The following is a 20,860-nucleotide window of genomic DNA, read 5'->3' on the forward strand; positions in this document are numbered from 1 at the left end:
ATGCATTTTGACTAAAACAATTGTTCTATTCACTCAGGGGAAAGGCTCAAAATGTCGCCTGTCAAAATTTTGAATGCGTTTTAAATGTACAGTGCGTCCATAAAGTAACGGACAAATTCATTATTTACTAAACCGGCGACTTTAAGGAAAAATTCCGAAACAGGTCGATTTTTATTTTTAAATTACAATATTTTGGCATGTATATCATACTAGTGACGTCATCCATCTGGGCTTGATAACGTAATTAATGAATTTTTTAAATGAGAATAGGGGTCATGTGATAGCTCATTTGCAAGGGTATGTAATTCTCTATTTATTAATACAAACAATAACATAATTATTTGTAGAGGGTGTCCAAAAGTACTTTTTTAATTCAATTAATTGAGACAAAAAGAAGAATGTATGTACCTTATTTCATTCAAAATTCGTTTTACTTTTGTTATAAAACAGGAACACATGGGCATATGTTTATTTGACAAATAATAAATATTGCTTTTCGCTTAAATTCAATGTTAGAGCTGCCGCCCACCTGCCTCTTGGAAGTTTAACATTACCACAGCCTCCTAAAGCTTATAGGAGGCTGTGACATTACGCTTAAGCGAAAATCAATGTTTATTTTTTAAATAAAACATTTTTATGTTTTCTGGCACGAATAAAATATATTTAGAGTTAAACAAATTACATACATGCATCTTTTTGTAGCAATTAATTTAATTTCAAAAAACATTTTTACACACCCTGTATAAATAATTATATTAATGTTTACCGTTTACTTCTCTCCCGAAGCAAAAGAGCGATAACACAAGTAGTTTCGATGTTATCCATTGCAAGACTGATGTAATTCTACGACTTAAAAATCGCAAGTGGAGGCACCCACCACTCCCACCAGAGTTTCTGCGACAGCGATTTTTTAGTCGCCGCGACTACAAATCGCAAGTGGAGTGCAGCCCTTACTCTTAATTGTTAATAACTAAAATTCTCATCCGAACTGTGACGGGCATTTTTGTATGTATAATGTATTAGGTATATAGTACCCAAAAAACCCATTTGCAACCTGGCTGCTCAAGTGTCCCGACAAAAACCTTATTTCCCTGGAGTACTTTTCAATTTGGTTAATTTGCATTGTCAATAATATAATATGTTTGCAAAAAAGTTGACTCTTGGTGCAGCGCAGGCTCTCACTTGCCATTCATTCGGATCTAGCAATTTAGCCAAAGCATCCTCCTCGACGTAGTCAGTTCAGTTCGTATCGACGCCAGGCACCGCGCGCGTCTGTATTCGGCGTCGGCTCTCGCCAGGACACGAAAAACGTTATCCTGTCACAAAAATCCTCCAATTGCTCGTACTTCGGGACTGTTTACGTTCTAACGTGATGTAGAGTTTGTTTACGAGACTGCCCAGTGTGTAATATCGGTCCAAACTATCGTGAATGTTAAAATGTAGGTTAGAATGTCGCTGTAATCAACCGGCAAGTTGATCTTTGCCTCTGTCTAGTTGTATAATCGAAGGTAAACATTGTTTGTAGTAGTTTTTTTAGCCTTGACATCGCTGTCATTAATTTCTGGTTATTACATAAGGTAGTTTTGATGTTAACTGTTTGTTTGGACACAAATTAATTGCAGCAAAAGGTTATTTTACTTGATATTCACATTTTTTTGGAGATTACTTAATATTTTTTATTTATAAAATAAGAACACAATTATAAACTTTGACGTTTTGAGTTTTAGATTGAAAGTTGTTTTCAAAAATCCGATTAAATTTTAAAAACATTGTAATAGCAAAAAAATCGAATTTTATAGTTTTATAGAGGTATGATGATCACATTATTAAATGGGCTTGTCCTTGTAATGCACACTCAAATTCAAATAAGTCATAAATTTCAGTATTTTTTATAAAATTTAATATTGAAGTGATATTATTTTTTTTTGATTAATTATTTATATGGGAAATAAGCCACAATTAAAATGAAAAAAATAATTTTATTAACGTTTCGACGCCCAAATCGGGTGCCGTTGTCAAAATACAAAATATTACTAAAATAAACAAAAGTGTTGTTGCTAAGCAAAAAAATTCTTCTAATAATTTATTTAATCTCACTCATTTATATTGGCAATTCAGACATATATTATACATTTTAAAGTAGAAGACTTTAAAATGATATTGCCAATATTTATGAGTTGCGTTCCTGGGACGACTTACTGAAAGATAGTTCATTCGATTACATGAAATTAACCCCAACTCAAGAATATCCGTCATAAAAAATTATAACATGTGATATGTCTTTAAAAAGACAACCAAATGCAACGACAGTAAAATTCTCGAGTTATAGACTTCATAGTAAATCACAAGGGAAAACCAGGAAAAACCCTGTGATACTATCCCGACATCGTAAGTATTTGGTCTTACATTAATTTACTCTCAAAAAATAATACCAAATTCTGACTTGTAACATGTTTAAATTATAAACAATATAAATAACACTAGATATATAAGTAATACTAAAATATAAAATATGTACTAGCTCGATATTATTGACTTACTAATCTTGGTATTTTCTTTCTATTGACTTCCTCTTTCAGTATGGGTAACCACATCCTACTGCATTCTACCGAGGAATTTGCGACACAATTGGTTTCATTTAGCATAATTAGAGCCGCTTCTTTGATTTTTCTCTTTTTACTATCTGATTCTTAAAGACATATCACATGCTATAATTTTTTATGACGGATATTCTTGAGTTGGGGTTAATTTCATGTAATCGAATGAACTATCTTTCAGTAAGTCGTCCCAGGAACGCAACTCATAAATATTGGCAATATCATTTTAAAGTCTTCTACTTTAAAAATGTATAATATATGTCTGAATTGCCAATATAAATGAGTGAGATTAAATAAATTATTAGAAGAATTTTTTTGCTTAGCAACAACACTTTTGTTTATTTTAGTAATATTTTGTATTTTGACAACGGCACCCGATTTGGGCATCGAAACGTTAATAAAATTATTTTTTTCATTTTAATTGTGGCTTATTTCCCATATAAATAATTAATCATAAAAATGCCACAAGGAAATAGCTTCAGAACAATTATTTTTTTTAATGAGCTTAGAACCTTCATGTGGTATGTTGGTCTTGTGGTGCATAAAATGTACTCAAAATTTCTATTTTATTTATTAATTCCTTAAATTAGTTTTTTTGCTACAATACAAGTGAGAAAATAATGAATTACAATAATAATTATATACGGTTCGGTTATGAAAGAAGATTTTTTCTATCAATATTATTAAAAAAATGAGGGAAAATAATTCTGCAAAAATTATTGCCACAGGAAAATTATTTTTTCATATTTTTAAGCTCGCATTTTTTCATAAATTAAAACAAAGTTGTCCAGGACAATTTTGAACGAAGTTAGTCTCGTTTCTGATAAATTCACAGCATCTTTGTTTTTAACAATTGGGAGATCTAATTAGCGTGATTTGAAAGAGCACACTTTAATGTTTTAAAAAACATTAAAAAAAGATTGCCTCCTAACGGAATCGTCCACAAAATTTCAAAATGTGGTAAACATTGTTTGTAGTAGCTTTTTTAGCCTCGACATCGCTGATATTTGAAATTAAAATCACACTCAATTCTCTCTTCTTTTTCACCCATGTAAGTTATTAAAATAAAGGACGATTCATATTTATCCGTTCGGGCACGTAGCGTTTCGTTTCCGAAAAATATTGTTTTTATGGTTTTAAATATGAACAATTCATACTATACGGAGCGTATAGTATCCAGAGGCGCCTTTACCTATTGTGCAGGGTGTGCGGTGCACACGGGCGCCGGGATCTTAGGGGCGCCGAGCACCAAAGAGCGGGCCCTTTACTTTGTTTCAACATAAAATATGAAATTTTTTTAAATATGAGGCCGAAGATGAATCAGTAACTGACGCGAAAATACATTTTAAAGTAAACTTTTACTATTACCTGTTAGATACCGCAATCAAATTACTAAATTTGATGAAAGCTTCGAACTTTTAAAGCAAAATAATGACACTTTTTCGTTCCTTCAAGAATTAAAACACTGCAGTAAGCGGAGCACCGCATACTGCAGACTTTTTATCGGCAGATAGTTTAGTCGGGATGGGCTGTTAGTGCGCATACTGAGCCAACTAAACAGTCGGGTTGGTGAAGAGGGCGCACACTATCAACAGCCGACCGACTATTCTCGAACGATTTAGTACTAAAGTTCTTATTTGACTGTTGAAGTTAGTAGTCGCACAATGAAAAAATTATCCAGACATGTTATTATCGATCTCATATAACATATAACGGAGGAGGAAATCCAAGAACAGATTCCGAGAGTATTGAGTGCATCATAATTTACAGTGAAAGAAATAAGACGACGGCGACGTGACGGTTAAAAGTAACAGACGTGATCCAGAAGATTGTCATGTTAAAATGGAACTGGCAGGACACATAGGAAAAATGGAAAACAACCGTTGGACGAAGAAAATTCTTAAATGGCGACCAAGGACTAGCAAAATAAGTAGAGGCAGACCTCAATCAAACAAGATGGACTGATGACATCAAGTGAATGGCTGGTCACGAATGGATGTAAAAAACAACAAACTAAAATGAATGAATACAGCTAAGGAAGGCTTCCTTCTGACGATGGATTGAATAGCTGCTGATGATGCTGATGATGAATTCTCATTGATAGATTATTTAGTGGAAAATTCTACACAATGTATTCTAAATTACTTGATTACCCAAAAAAGTTTTTCGCTTTTTATCGGATGATCTTAGTCACCTTCAATGAACTTGTCATGCTAATTAGGCCATGCAGGTTTCTACAATTAACGATTATGAATTGGACGATGCCATTTTTTCGCAAAATATTCAAAAAATATTCGCACTGGACAAGTATTGGATAACAAAACTAGGAGAGAATTGAACTATCGACCGATAAACAATCGTCCTGTGTGCGCAAGTTCTAGTTAGCTCACACTGATTAAACTGTCGGCCGATATTTGGCCGACAAATTACTTTGAAGGCAAACTATCTGCCGATAAAAAGTCTACAGGGGCTCTTTTGGGTAGGTTGTTCTGACGCCGTGAATACCTATTGGCTCCCGATATTATTTAATATTGGAATATTTACATCTGGATTTTTGTTTACAATGTAAGTGTACCTAATATCCTATGTACTAGTACTAGGAATAGGTAGGTACCTATTCGACTATTCCATTTTGACTGCGCGTCTAACAAAGGGCGCCAGAGCATAGACTGCACACGGGCGCTACATGGGCTAGAGCCGCCTCTGAGTATCAGACAACTCTTTGTAAAATCAGGTTTTATATTTTTCGGAAAGAAACGCTACGTGCCCGAATGGATAATATGATTCTTCCTTAAACATTATAGAAGTTTTCAAGGACTTTTGGCCCTCCGTAACAATGTATAATCTTTCATTCTGCGTTTAAATTTTTCAAAAATACTTATTAGCTTTCTCAGTATTTGAACAAAATGAATAATGCATTTAAAAAACATTGGCCCAAAATGTTGCGCCTACGTTCTGTGATTTCCATAACTTATCTGGGCCAATGGGAGGAAAATTAATTTCTCTTATTGCCTTTAATATAATATCCAATGTAGGAACCTTCTTGTTTAAAAGGAATGAACTTTTCTCCAAAGGACAAAAACAAGTTTCTTGGTTAAAAATTTTTGGCAAATGGAGATCCCAAATGCAGGACAGACAATTCTTTCATGTTGCCGAATATGGAGAAAAGCCTTCGCAATGGTGACCATCAACGTCAGATAATTTTGATATGGCTCGTGAAGAAGAGACAATGTGTTACTTTTACCAAATGGCAAAGAATAATATTATCCTTATTTCGCTCTATAAGAAGTAATATTGGCTAATGTTCATCTGACTGTGCTAAAATTACTTTTTTCTCATTTCATAAATTTAACACCACTTCAAAGAAATTTTGTTTTACTATTTCATTTTTATTTATTGCTTTATCTCATTTGGTCACGCTGTTTCCTTTTTGTTTTTGTCGGTTATCTAACACTTCTTTCACTGTTTGGCGTGTTTGGATAATGACAATAATTGAGAAAATTTCCAATTATAATCATCATATTATAATCATTTAATAACGTATCTTTATTTTTGTCGTATTTAATGCTTGAACAGTGTTATAAGAATTAACAAAAATTCTTACATTCCATTTCAACAATTGAAATAGTGGTTCCTTATGTTAAACCTTTCACATATGGTTCCAATCATATTTTAAACAAAAACGAAATTTATGAATTCTAATAGCTTCGTTGACGTAATCCTTTATGTAAAAAAACTGGGAATAATTTTAAATAGTTTAAAAATGAATAATTCAGGCGTGACACGATTTGGGAATGTATATTCGAGTTTTCAATTTTAAACAAAACTTAACTTCACCTTCATAACCCCAGGTTAAAAAATGTTCTATCGAGATTATCATTAAATGGGAGTAAAAAAGCTGATTTAAGTTTTCAGTCCTATCGGACCATTATTAGTGAGAACGTCTAAGCATCAGTAGATGGCACTAGCCACAGAATGAGGTCAAAAGAACTTTACATAGGGAACTTGCACCTTTTTTTATTACATAATAATGTTCAGTTTTGTTTAAAAATAAGATAACCAAAATTTCACGCTTCAAAAACTCGTAATAACTTAGAAATACAAATTTAAAGTCTTCTGCGTTATAAAATAGTTCAAACGACCCGTGACGTCATATAGTTTTATTATGTAGTTATGATTATGGTTATAATATAAATAATACCTTAATAATATTTAGGTATATTCTTCTTCTCCTTCTTTAGTTTATTGGCCTCCACCTACTTGGGTATTTGGCCAGCTCATCGTCGCGGAATAAGGGAAAATATTTATATCCTAATGACATTTATCGTATGTCATTGTAATAATATATATTAGTTTGTTGAGATTGGAGTTTTTTTTATTGGCAAACACATTAGTGATTCAGCCAGTCACAACATACATATTATAGCCCTAACTAACCTAAAAAATTATGTCAAAAGGAACATTAACTGGGACACACACTTCTCGTCCAGGGACCCATCAGGACATTTTCATACAACAACACAAGACTAGGCCACGGATAAGTAAGGTAAATTTACAAAAGGTTAGACATAGGTGTCAAAAACTAACTAATCCCTAAGTTACTATTATAATACAATTGTACAATTTGTGAGAAAGTCAATAAGTAACCTAAATATTTCTTCCAATCCCAAAGTTATCAAATACTGTAAGAGGAGATTGCAATCCCAACGTTAAAAAACTATTATATAATTTATTTGATTCTTGTATGTTTTTAATGCATCCAAAAAATAAATGGTCTAGGTCACCTTTCACGCCACAATGTTCACAATTTTCGGATTCAATTACTTTCATCTTATATAAATGTGAAGGATAACATGCATGACCAAATTTCATTCTGGTTATCGTCGTGATGTATTTCCTTGGCACATCAAGTTCTTTGTGCCAATATTCTTTGGGGAGTACTGGTTGACTACTGTTGTATCTATTGGAGTTTGTAAAACAGTATTCCTTCCATGCATAGTTCCATCTATTAAGGACTTTATTTTTAGACATCCTAAGAACTTCTGGAGCGCATATATCATAATTAGCTTAAGTTCCTACGAAAATGCTCTCCTTCCGCCAAAAAATCAACAGTCTCATTATCTTTAATCCCAATGTGTGCTTTCACCCAAATGAATTTTATGTATCTTCCAACTCTTCTTAAACTGAAAATGTTTTTTCTGATTCAAGTTATGAAAGTGTTGCTTTGTGTTTTTGGTATATCAATTTTTTTAATCGCTTGCAATACCGATAGCGAATCTGAAAAAATTAAAACACTTTGAAAATTGGATTCGGTAAACAGAAGTAAAGCTTCATAAATCGCAACAGCCTCAGCGCAAAAGATTGAAAAAAATTCCGGCAGTTGGAATTGTTTTTTGATACCTTCTTTGGGTGCATAGTAAGCTCCTCCAGTACCTTCCTAATTTTTAGATGCGTCAGAGATTGGAGTTTGATACAGTTTTTGAAGGAAAGGAAAGAAGGTTTACTATGGAAAATAAAACCATTTTGTAAAAGTACAAGTTTTCTATGAATAGTTCAAACGATCAAAAACACTTGTGACGTCACATAATTGTATTTTTTACTGACGTTTATAGTGTCTAATTTACAATTATATACAATTTTGTTTACTTTGTTGGTGCAGAATGCAAACATATTATAATCGGATGACGTCACGACTCGTTTTGGGTTGGCTGGTATAATTTGAATTTTTAATCGTCTTTAGGGGCCAAACGAAAGACAAAAAAACTTTTTTATCTTTGATACATGTTTTAAATTATGTTCTGTTGTGATTTATAACATTTTTTTCGAATTTAAAATTTTATGCAAGTTTCCTAGTATTAGAATTAATTAACGTTTTGACTAAGACGAAACAACGAAATTAGAGGGGCTTACGAATACCTAAAAAAGATAAAGAGTGGATGTAAACCTCAAACAAGTCTAAGCAAAGATGAAAGTGGGCAAATAATCAGTGACCAACAGAAAGTCACAGAAACCTGGAAGTTTAGAAGATATTTTCAGACCCTACTTGGAACACAAGTAGATATTGAAGATAAGATGGGTATGAACCACGGTTATTAGACTTTATTACGGTTGTCTTGTCCGACGGTGGTGGGGAGACTTATATTTTTGACTTTACGTCACAAGAGTTTACATTCCCATATTTTTAAATTATTTTCGATCATTGAATGTGTGTTATTGTGTATATATGTGCATTATTTATGTTATTATGAAATAATAAGACAAATAGTACACATTTTATCTTATACCGGGTGGCGAATCGTAAAAAGGGCCATAGGAAACTCAATGTGTAAAGTTCTGAATTGTTGAATTCCTGCTTCCCTAATTATTCTACATCAAAAGTCATGAGAGAATACTTGTAGACAATTAAAATCTGTATTAAAATCAAAAGTTAAAATTGTTCTACGATTTAAATGCATTCCAAAATTTTGAAAAATGATACATTTGCCACAATAGGTACCTATGCGTGTAAAAGTAAGGCCACACGTTACTATTTAACTGACAGTGGTCACACCATTGACTGAATAAAAAAATCTTTATTATTAATCCTTTCTCCGCAACTGAGGGTATCTTATCAACTGTATTGTTTTTAAACAATAGATGATAAAATAAAAATATTGACAGTTCAAAAATGTGCACATTATTGCATTGTGTGTGGCCTAAGTTTGGGCTGAAAACTAAAATGTATTACATTTTTACAAAATGTTGGAATATGTTTAATTACGTAGACCAATTTTAATAACAGTTATTTCCAATACAGATTTCAATCCTCTTCAAATAGTTTCTAATGTCTTTTGATATAAAATAATTATTAGGGAAGCTGGAATTCAACAGTTCAGAATTTTACATTGAGTTAATGCAAAACTTTGATGCATGTCAAAATTCTCAATGTGTTTTAATTATATTCATTTTTTTCGAATCCTTAAAAAAAACTAATAAATATTTAAAAAAATTTAAACTCAGAATGAAAGACTACATTATTACCGAGGGCTGAAAGTCCCTGAAAACTTCTATAATGTTTATTTTAATAAGTTACAGGGATGAAAATAAAAGAGAAGTGTGATATTTAATGTCAAATATTTCATTCAATAGAATCTGCTTGTTTATTCTAAGGGGCTTTCCGCCCTCGGTAATAATGTAATCTTGCATCCTGCGTTTAAATTTTTCTAAAATACTTGGTTTTCTCAAGATTCGAAAAAAATCATATTACGATTCAAATGACAGTAAACTCTCGTGACGTAATATCACCCTTAATGTTCATTAGTTAGTCGATTTAGGCAACCGTAGTAATGTCTAAGAACCGTGGGTATGAACCACGTAAAAGAGAATGAAGTAAAAGCTCCAACCACAGAGGAAGTTATCGAAGCTATTAGGGCCCAGAAATACAATAAGGCCCCGGGAGTTGACGAAATTCCAGCAGGGCTGTATAAGGTAGGTGGCGACCACCTATCAAGTTATATCTACGCGCTCATCAAAGACATATCGCAAGAAGAGAAAATACTCGACGACTGAAAAAAAAGTATAGTATGCCCGATCTATAAAACAAGAGACAAGCTTCAGTACAAAACTTACCGTGGAATTTCTCTACTATGTATAGCATACAAAGTCTTCACGTATATTCTAAACCAGAGGCACCAACCAGCACAAAATTTTTGGAAAGTATCAGACGGGCTTCAGACGGGGATGATCGACAATATATAAAATATTTACAATCAAGCAGGTCTTGAGCAAATCATGGGAATACTACATTGATGTTCACAACGTGTTTGTAGACTTCAAACAGGGATACAACTCAGTCAAAAGGAACAGACTATACTATATATTGGGTGAATTCTAAATACCACACAAGCTAATTAGACTCATTACAGCCACAATGGATGAAACTCAGGCATGAGTACGACTACAAAACCACCGGACAGACTTTCTCAAAATCTCGCAGGGTCGCAGGGACTGAAACAGGAAGATGGGCTAGCCTCAACATTGTTTAACCTGGCTCTGGAGTATGCAGTTAGGCAAAAGCAAACTGGACGAGGAAATCTGTTGACGAACAATGGTTCAACTGAGCGCTTATGTCGATAATATTAATATTATGAGTAGAACATCAACAGGAGCACAGGAAATATACACAGAGATAAAAACGCAAACGAAAAGGCTAGGTCTGGAAATTAACATAAAAAAAATTAAAAATAATGATAGAGACGACAAGAAATATAGTCATACAAACATTATACAGGGAGATGACATCGAAACGGTTGGAAAGTTTACACACCTGGTTGTAGAAATATATGCCGACGGATCAGAAGATGAAGCAATATGGAAGAGAATAACGCAGGCAAACAGAGCTTATTTTGTCTTCTCCCATATATTTCAAAGGCAAGTACTGAGGAGAATATTAGGACCTGTGAGGGAAAACGGAATCTTCAGAATTTGATACAACGAGTTTTATCAACTTTATAAGGAAACACCACTATCAGACTTCATTAGAATACAAAGATTGCAATGGGCCGGACATGTAATAAGAATGGGAGAGGATATTCTACCAAAAAGAACACTGAATGCTAGAATGCAAAGAAAGAGATCGGTTGGAAAGCTAAGAAAGCACTTCATCGTCTTCTATCACAGATGACATGTTTATAGTCTTAGCTTCGGCAGAGAACTAATGATCGATGCAGATTTGTAGATATTGGAGACGTATAGACACTCAATGGACGTTCGATAAATTGCACCAACGAACTGCACAGTCATCGCTATGATAAATCGTTGTCGTGTATATCGAGCATACACTCAACGAAAATGGTACGTAATATCAATAAAAATGTTAATTCAGACAACAAACGCAATACTTAAAATTTGTCCAATTCTTGGTTTTATTGAAACAACAAAGCGATGTTCATCAATTCATTATTTTCGTTAGTTGAGCCAATGTATTACGTTTATTGAATGGATGAACATTCATTATGTATACCATAATATCACTTTATTGATATTACGAACTCTGTTCACTGAGTCAACGAACACTATTCATTCAAACAACAACGTCGTTAATTGACCGACGATGACTATTCGTTGTGTCAATAACAGTGTTATTTCTCTTAACGTATTTCGTTTATTTCTACAATTATTTCCGTTTATTCTTACAAGCAATTCTATTCATTCTTACAATCAGTTTCGTTCATTCCTACTATGAACGTATTTTATATTAATAATTACTGAATGCATTAGCCCAATATATTGATTAATAATAATTTTTTAAATCCCCCTTTTTTGTCCTAAACCTAATGGACTTTACACTGTGTGATTTCTCATAATATGAGAAATCATAATATTATGATTTCACTTATACAGTGCGCTCGAATAAGTGTTACACTCCCCCCTTATTAACTTATTTATTTTTAGCACATAAGCAAAACACTCGGATAGGTCGATTTTTAAAATAATCAAAGTATATTATAACATCAATGTTTCAAACTTTACACGATCCCTCTTCAGGTGACAGGCATAACTTTGATTTTTTTAAATGGGAAAGTACATCGTGTGACAGATCATTTAAAAGCGTTTGAAATAGTGATTCCAAAAATGTATAACACTTTAATCCTTTTTGAGAGCGCAGGTGCAAAATTTTGATCAAATTCTTTTTAAACGCATTCATTTTTTTTTGGAATCCTGAGAAAACTAATAAGTATTTTTGAAAAATTTAAACGCATAATAAAAGATTACAGTTTACATTATTACCAACGGCTGAAAGTCCCTTAGAATAAACAACAAGTTTCTTGTTGGTATTTGAAATTAAAAATACTAAATTTTCTTTTTTTTACCCCTGGGACTTATTAAAATAATCATTATAGAAGTTCTTAGGGACTTCAGACCCTCGATAATACTGTAATATTTTATTCTGCGTTTAAATTTTCAAAAATACTAATTAGTTTTCTCAGGATTCGAAAAAAATTTAAAAAGAATTCGACCGAAATTTCACGATAATAGACACACGAAAACTTCCTTCTATTACGGACTACACTTAGAAACTGAATGAAATTATTATTCAGCACTTCGGCAGAGGTAACAGCATTGTTCAACAAAGAATTCTTTTTTAAACAATGGTAACACAGAGAAGCTAGGGTATCACGATAAGGAAAAGCCGTTACATTTCAAATGGTCAAGCAAAACATTTATTGTCTCAACAACTACTTTTATTGTCACCATGAACGCATTGATTGTGGTTATTGAACGCCGTAGTAGATTGAATAATGCATTCGTTGTCACAACAATCAGTTTACATCTATACAATAATCAATATATTACTCTATATTAACAACATTTGTACATTGTTTTAATGAAATCTGTACGTAGTCACGATAAACCAAGGTAATTGCTTGTCATCTACGAAATCAAGAAAGTGAGTTGCTGCCAGAATTAACATTATTTATTAAATATACGAAACTAAGTTATTGGCTGAACAAATTGAGTGTTATTAATTAATGGTCTCTAGTTATTTTCACAATTATTACTCAATCATTGTGACAATAACCAAATACATTCGTCAATGTCTAAAAGTTCGTTAAAACAAAAAATTTAATTGTTGTTACAACGAAATACTATTCAATAATCACTGTTAATCAATATTACGAACTAAATTTTTTTGAGTGTACGTAAGAGCGACAAATATTGGATCAGGAATGAAAGGCTTTGATGATGAATATGTATATGTTACCGGCCAAACCCGATTTCAGGATAAACTAATTTGGCCTAGGCCAAACAAGTTTGTCCTAAACTATAAACTAGTTTAGCCTAGGCCAAACTAGTTTATCCTGATATTAATACGAATACTGCAGGATAAACTAGTACGGCCTAGGATAAACATTATAGTATACATACAAAGCTAAAATAAATAGATAAACTGCATAAGTAACTGCACTGTAATTGGAAATAACCATTTTATTAAAACGATAATGATTCATTCTTCAAACTAATGGACAATACAAACAATCATATTATAAAAAGTAACCAGTGTTTTTTATAGAAATAATAATTATACATCAATAATAAAAACTATTATTTATTTTTCCATGGAGTGCTTTCCACTTAGAATCGCGGAGTATCATTATGTTCTTGCACTTGCGTTTTAAAGCCTTGGTTTATATCTGCTACCTCTAAAAAAGTTTGATGGCATACATCGAATTTTGATCTAGAAAAAAAAAATAAAAACATATTAAAGATCTTAATACACCAAAAAGTTACATAAGTTATTAAGTAAGAAAAAATAAAACCCAGACTATAGATTTTGAAGTAGACCAAGTTTGGTACCAACTTTGTAAAATCCTTCGTCATTTGTCTAAAGAATAACTCAAACGATGTTTCCGAGATCAACTTTGCCTTTGTCAATATCTAAAATAGGTGTAGTCAAATTATTTACAGTGTTAGCTGGTGGATGAGACTTGTCAGAAGTTGCTTTCATTTTGTTAGCCGATTTCAACGATTCTCTGCTACACTACTTCTATATTTTTGAATGTCATTGTCAGATAGAGAAAGTTTTTCTTGGTTACTAACTTCTTCAACGTTATCAGCACTCTCTTAGATAAACATTGCAATTATTATTCTCTATTAGATACCTTCCTTATTCTGGGTTTTATTTTTTCTTACTTAATAATTTATCTAACGTTTTGGGGTATTAAAATCTGTAATACGTTTCTAATTTGTTTTCTAGATCGATCAGAATTCGACATTTTGCCATTAAACTTTTTTAGAGATAGCAGATGTAAAAGGTAATGAATGATACTCTGCGATTCTAAGTCTCACCAAAGCACTCCATTGAAAAATAAATACATAACAACTTTTATGATTGAGGTGTAATTATTGTTTCTATAAGAAAACACTGATTGTTTTTTATAATATGATTGTTTGTAATAACAATTGTCCATTAGTTTGAACAAATAATCATTATAGTTTTAATAAAAATGAATATTTTCCAATAACAGAGTATTTTAGTCAGTTTATCTATTTGTTTTGGCTTTGTAGGTATAATATAATGTTTACCCTAGGCCGTACTAGTTGATCCTGCAGGGTCCGTATTAATATCAGGATAAACTAGTTTGGCCTAGGCTAAACTAGTTTATCCTAACGCGTTCAGGACAAACTAGTTTGGCCTAGGCCAAACTAGTTTATCCTGAAATCGGGTTTGGCCGATAACATATATGTATACCATTAAAGATTCTTAAATCAATTCGCTCACAATTTTGCTCAAAAAAGTTATAGCTCTCTAAAAAGTGTTCCGCATACTTTGTAGACCACTGTATATCCAAGTTTACTTTATTGTTGCTAAAACAATTCCTCATTTATATAGAACAGAATAACGCAAATAGTTGTGGTATAACTACTACGTACTACGTCCTTAAAATACACGAAAACAGGCCACCACGTGCATTCAATTCTTTATGAAATATGCAATCTTCCAACAATACCGCAGAATGTTTTGGATGCACACATTCTTGCTTGCCACCAGTTAAAACTAATTTTAGATAATATACACCGCAGCACATGCACATTCGTGTAAAATTTTAGCGAACTCCACTATCGTGGTCTGCTATTTGTTCCATACTTATTAAGATACTTGTTTGTGCAAAATCAATAGCGCTGTGTGTCTGATGATGTAAAGTTGCGGCATTCCTATTATGCTACAAAATCTGGTTAAATAATTAGTGCGAAACGTTTAGTTTGCGGAAAGATGGCTAGAAGTTTGGAGAACATCTTTTTTAAACGCTTTTGTTTACTTCAATAGTTTCCATCAAATCTTTAGACGTTAATTTAACTGACTTTTCTTCAATGCAAATGAATGAAAATTTGCAGACATGCATTCGTTGGAATAATACACGAAGAGTCAATAAAAAAAATTTATGTTTATTAATTGTTTAAATAAAAAAAACGATTTTAATGGAAAATGCTTGAATTCTCTTGTTTTTTACAATGTAGAAACTTGAAACTTTTACGGATTGTAGCTAATGATATGAACTATAAATAATTTCACTGTTATGTTAATTGTTTACGTTATGCTACATAAATAAACAGTAAAGTTTCAAATTTTGAACACTCATTATATTGGTTTATATAAATCGGCGTTTATTCGTGTCAAATTTCAATAGGATACGAAACAAAACTTCAACCAAAACTCGATTATCGTAGTCTTAGAAAAACCACCGGTAGAGACGTTTTGTGCTAAAATTCATTACAACATTAGAATTCGTTTTGTCGTATTAATTAAACGCTTTTCTTTAGTTCAATCGTTTGGGTCAAATCTTTGGACGTTAATTTGACTGCCTTTTCTTCAATGCAAATGACTAAAAATTTGCAGACATATGCATTCGCGGGAACAATACACGAATAGTCAATCAAAATTTTTTTGTTTATTAATTGTTTAAATAAAAAAAGATTTTAACGGAAAATTCTTAAATTCTCTTATTTTTTACAATGAAAAAACTTGAAACTTTTACAGATTGTAGCTAATTATATGAACTAGGTATACATAATTTCACTTTTTACGTTAATTGTTTACGTTATGCTTCATAAATAAACAAAAAAGTTTCAAATTTTTAGCCGATTCCGACTACTTTTCATGTTTGTACATTATTATGTTTTATACATATGTTAATAAACATGAATGTTTGAAAAGTGTAAGATTAAAAAGTAAAAAATAAAAAAAATATGAAAAATATATTTTTAAGAAACGTTTTTCTTTAGTTACGAGTGACTAAAATTAAACATATTATAAAAAAATCAACTAAAAATTAAAAAATAAAAAAAATTTAAAAAATGTAAAACATTCGTTAAAGAAAAGCGTGGTGCGAAAACCCTTTATTCGATGAAGACTCCGACTCTTTTCTTTGACGAATGTGTTAGATTTTTTCAATTTTCTTTATTTTTTGCTTTTTGGTTGATTTTTTTGTAATATGTTTAATTTTAGTCCCTCGTAACTATAGAAAGGCGTTTCTTAAAAATATTTTTTTCATATTCTTTTATTTAACTTATAGTCAGAGGATTTAGTTTTAGAAAGGGATTCAGCACAAGAGGCCATTTGTTAAGTAGATATGAAAATCCTTATAGAATAAGCAAATTAATTCCACATTCCTCTATATATAGCGTATATAGATTTCGAAAAGGCTTTCGACAGTGTCGATCATTGGGCAGTGAAAAGTTCTTTGATTAACAGCAGAATTGACCACAGGTATACATACCTAATAGCCAAAAGAAGAAAGCCAAAACAACGAATAAAGTAGGTATATGCAGGAACAAAGTCAATACAAATAAATAGACGGGTGAGACAAGGTGATACAATATCACCGACACTTTTCAATCAGGCAGTGGAAGATATTTTTCTTTCATCTTGGCGCGTATTTTTCATTTCTTAATACATCATCAAGAACTAGGGATGGCGGTTTTTGACAAAACACCGGTTTTCGGTTATACCGGTTTTTTTGCTTACGGTTTAACCTGGCGGTTATAACCGGCCAAAAAACCGGTTTTTGGAAAAACCCGTTTTTGGTTTTTTTAATCCAATAGGTTACAAAGTTACATTTACAATACACTTTAGTTTGCGATACTCCATTCGACTCGATATCAATATGATCAAAATTAGTACTATCGAAAGAACATGTATTATTTTAACACGTTTGTATATTTGTAGAATAGGTAAATACATTTTAACTCATTTAATACTTCCTGTATGAGTGTATCGTTTTGAAAACGTAGCGAAATTCTTGGAGATTCGTATTCGTAATCAGTAATTCGATATTCATAGTCAGAGCATAATTTTTGGTAATCAGAAAAAGTCATTCACCCACTTTCAATGTCAAGAGTGTGAATGTTTCAGTGTGAAAAATAGATGTTGTTTGCGTCTAATTCAACCAGAGCACTTTTTCTCTAAATATTATGATTACAAATACCTTTTCAAGGAAATATTATAATAAAACTTAATAATTGTTTCTGGCTGATGTGAGACTGCACTTTCAGTTTGCTTCTGTATTTTATAAAATAAAATAAAATTTGAATTATGGTTTTGTTTGAAATAATTACTTGAGAATAATAATTATGACTGGGATCCGAAATAATACCTAACCTAATCCTAATCACCGTAGAAACCTAATAACCGGTTTTTACTTTAAAAAGAAAAAAACCGGTTATAACCGGGACAAAAAAACAACCGGTAAAACCGGTTATTGCGAAGTAAAAAAACGGTTTTAGTTTTAAACTGTAGGTTTTTCCCATCCCTATCAAGAACTATTCAATATAATAATACTAAACTAAAACAATAACAGAAAATATTACTAATAAGATTTTAACTAGGTGCAAAGCTGCAAGAAATGTTTAAAATGATCTGCTTTACAGATAAAAGAAGAATTTTATATTCATAATTGGCGCGCGTACGAGTAATGGTCTGAATTTTTTGAAGAAAAAAATAGTACGCCACTGAGATATGCCAAACTGAAAATAATTTTTGAATTCCTCGTTCAATTTACGACAAAAAATCTTTCTTTCCTTTTTTTCATACGAGGTGCTGTTTTTAGACAAAAAAATAAAACATCTTAACGCTTACCAAGTATTTGAGGTAGTTTAAACTTAGAAACTTAGTTCAAATACTTTGTAAACGTTAAGATGTTTAATTTTTTTGCATAAAAACGGCGCCGCATATGAAAAAAGGTAAGAAAGATTTTTTGTCGTCAATTGAACGAGGAATTCAAAAATTATTTTTAGTTTGACATATCTCAGTGGCGTACTATTTTTTTCTTCAAAAAATTCAGACCATTACCCGTACGCGCGCCAATGATGAATAAAAAATTCTTCTGTTAGCTGTAAAGGAGATCATTTTAAACATTTCTTGCATCTTTGTACCTAGTTGAAATGGTATTAGTAATATTTTCTGTTATTGTTCTAGTTTAGTATTATTATATTGGATAGTTCTTGATGATGTATTAAGAAATGAAAAATATGCGCAAAGATGTTTTATTTTTCTGCATAAAAACGGTACATCATATGAAAAAGAGATGGGAAAGGTTTTTTATCATAAATTAGACGTGGAATTTAAAAGTAATGTCTAATTCGAAATATCTCAGTGGCGTACTATTTTTTTCTTTAAAATAATTCAGACCATTGCCCGTAGGCGCGCTAATGATGAATACAAAATTCTTAATTGTATGTCATAAAATTCGTAATAACTACCTCTCAAAACTCACCAAATTTCATTTTCATAGCTCAACTGGTCTTAGAGCAATAAATAAATTGGCAGTTTGAAATAAAAATTTCAACACCCCGTATCTCCGAAACTAAGCATTTGCGGACATATGTTTATAGAGCAAACTGGCATTAATTTTTCATGTAGAATTAGCCTTTAAAATTTTTCATACTTATTTACTAACACCCTGTATAGATAGATAGTCAGAGGATAAGTATAAGTGGAAGGTCAATGATCCAAGAATTCAAAATAAACATAGTGTAAGTTTAAACATTACTTAAAATAAAAGTGCTTATTAAAAAGGGCGAAGATAGCCGAAACGTTTAAACAATAATAAAGTATTTTTTTTTATAATAAACCGACAAACCTACGAAACCTAGAAACCTATATAAATATATTAGATAGTAATAGCACTTGTTGAAAAATGTCATCTAAATGCGGAACTTCTACTTAAACTTTGTTGATTTTTTGCCCTTTCTTCCGTTTAAGTCTTTTTCAGCATAAAAATGAGTTATACAGAGAGAGTCTGTAATTTGGAGTAAATTCAATATCTCAAATACTAATTGTTTTTTTGAAAAATGCTCAAACCGGTGGATTAGTATTTCAAATTGTCCTTTTTGACATACAATAATAATGTATACAGGGTGTCCCAATTTAGAGATATGACGTCATCGTTGGCTTTCTTAAATGGCAACACTGTAATTTTGATAGCTATTTTGATAGGGTGTGTAAAGTTATACACAACTGCAAATTTTCAAATTTTTATTCCCTACCATTTACAAGATAATAAAGAAAACAAAGTTATGAAAAACAAGTACATAATCAAATAATAACTGAATTTAATTAATTCAGTTAAGCAAATATCATAATGTTGCCCTCAATTATTGTCAAATAGTCAATGGGCAACGTTATGAGCACTTGCCTATTTGAAATAATTAAATTCAATTATTATTTGATTATTTGTTTTTCGTAACTTTGTTATTTTTTATTATCTTGTAAATGGTAGGGAATAAAAATTTGAAATTTTGCAGTTGTGTATAACTTTACACACCCTATCAAAATAGCTATCAAAATGACAGTGTTGCCATTTAAGAAAATCAACGATGACGTCATATCTCTAAATTGGGACACAATGTATACATTATTATTGTATGTCAAAAATGACAATTTGAAATACTAATCGACGGGTCTGGGCATTTTTCAAAAAAAAAACAATAAGGATTATAATTATTGAATTTATTCCAAATTATAGACATAACTTTGTTATTTTCTATTATCTTGTAAATGGAAGAGAATAAAAATTTGATATTTTGCAATTGTGTATAACTTTACACACCCTATCAAAATAGCTATCAAAATAGCTATCAAAATGACAGTGTTGCCATTTAAGAAAATCAAAGATGACGTCATATCTCTAAATTGGGACACTCTGTATGCATTATTATTGTATGTCAAAAAGGACAATTTGAAATACTAATCGACGGGTCTGAGCATTTTTCAAAAAAACAATTTTAGTATTTGAGATATGGAATTTATTCCAAACTACAGAGTCTCTGTATATCTCTCCACAAATTTTGTATTATTGTATAATTATACAAATTTTATGTAAAAATCGGTAAAATTTGTATATTTGACAAAACCATTCAAATAAAAACTACTGTTATCTCGTTCATGTCTCGGAAACATATTTTAAAAATAAGGCAAGATAATTAACGGGGTTACACGTTTATTTTTAGGCAAAATAATAACAAAAAGTTTTCATGTTAATAGTAGTGAACCGTCACGTTGCTTAGGATCATGCAAGCGAAACGACTAAAGGTGATGGTGTAAATAACCCCCAATCGCTGATTTTTTAGGTCATCACGTAATCACAGAAATTCACTTACCAGATTAAATATAAAGGAAATAAAAGTAAATATTTTATGGTTGTAAAATAATTGGCATATTATTTTGCAATTATATTGGCATATTATTTTGCAATTATAGACCAGTAATTGATCGTTCCAGAAGA

General features: G+C 31.5%; 1 protein-coding gene across 3 annotated transcripts in view; it reads left to right on the forward strand.

Moving 5' to 3' along the window:
• The first annotated feature begins 1,230 nt into the window (after window positions 1-1,230).
• The window catches only part of LOC126887302 (chondroitin sulfate N-acetylgalactosaminyltransferase 2), a 1,014,890-nt gene continuing 995,260 nt past the window's right edge, over window positions 1,231-20,860 (forward strand). For all 3 annotated transcript variants that reach the window (XM_050654726.1, XM_050654727.1, XM_050654725.1), the window contains exon 1: window positions 1,231-1,508. The gene's annotated coding sequence lies outside the window, so the exon portion shown is untranslated. The remainder of the gene's footprint in view (window positions 1,509-20,860) is intronic.

The sequence above is a fragment of the Diabrotica virgifera genome, chromosome 6 (genome assembly GCF_917563875.1).
Source record: "Diabrotica virgifera virgifera chromosome 6, PGI_DIABVI_V3a".
Classification (NCBI taxonomy): domain Eukaryota; kingdom Metazoa; phylum Arthropoda; class Insecta; order Coleoptera; family Chrysomelidae; genus Diabrotica; species Diabrotica virgifera.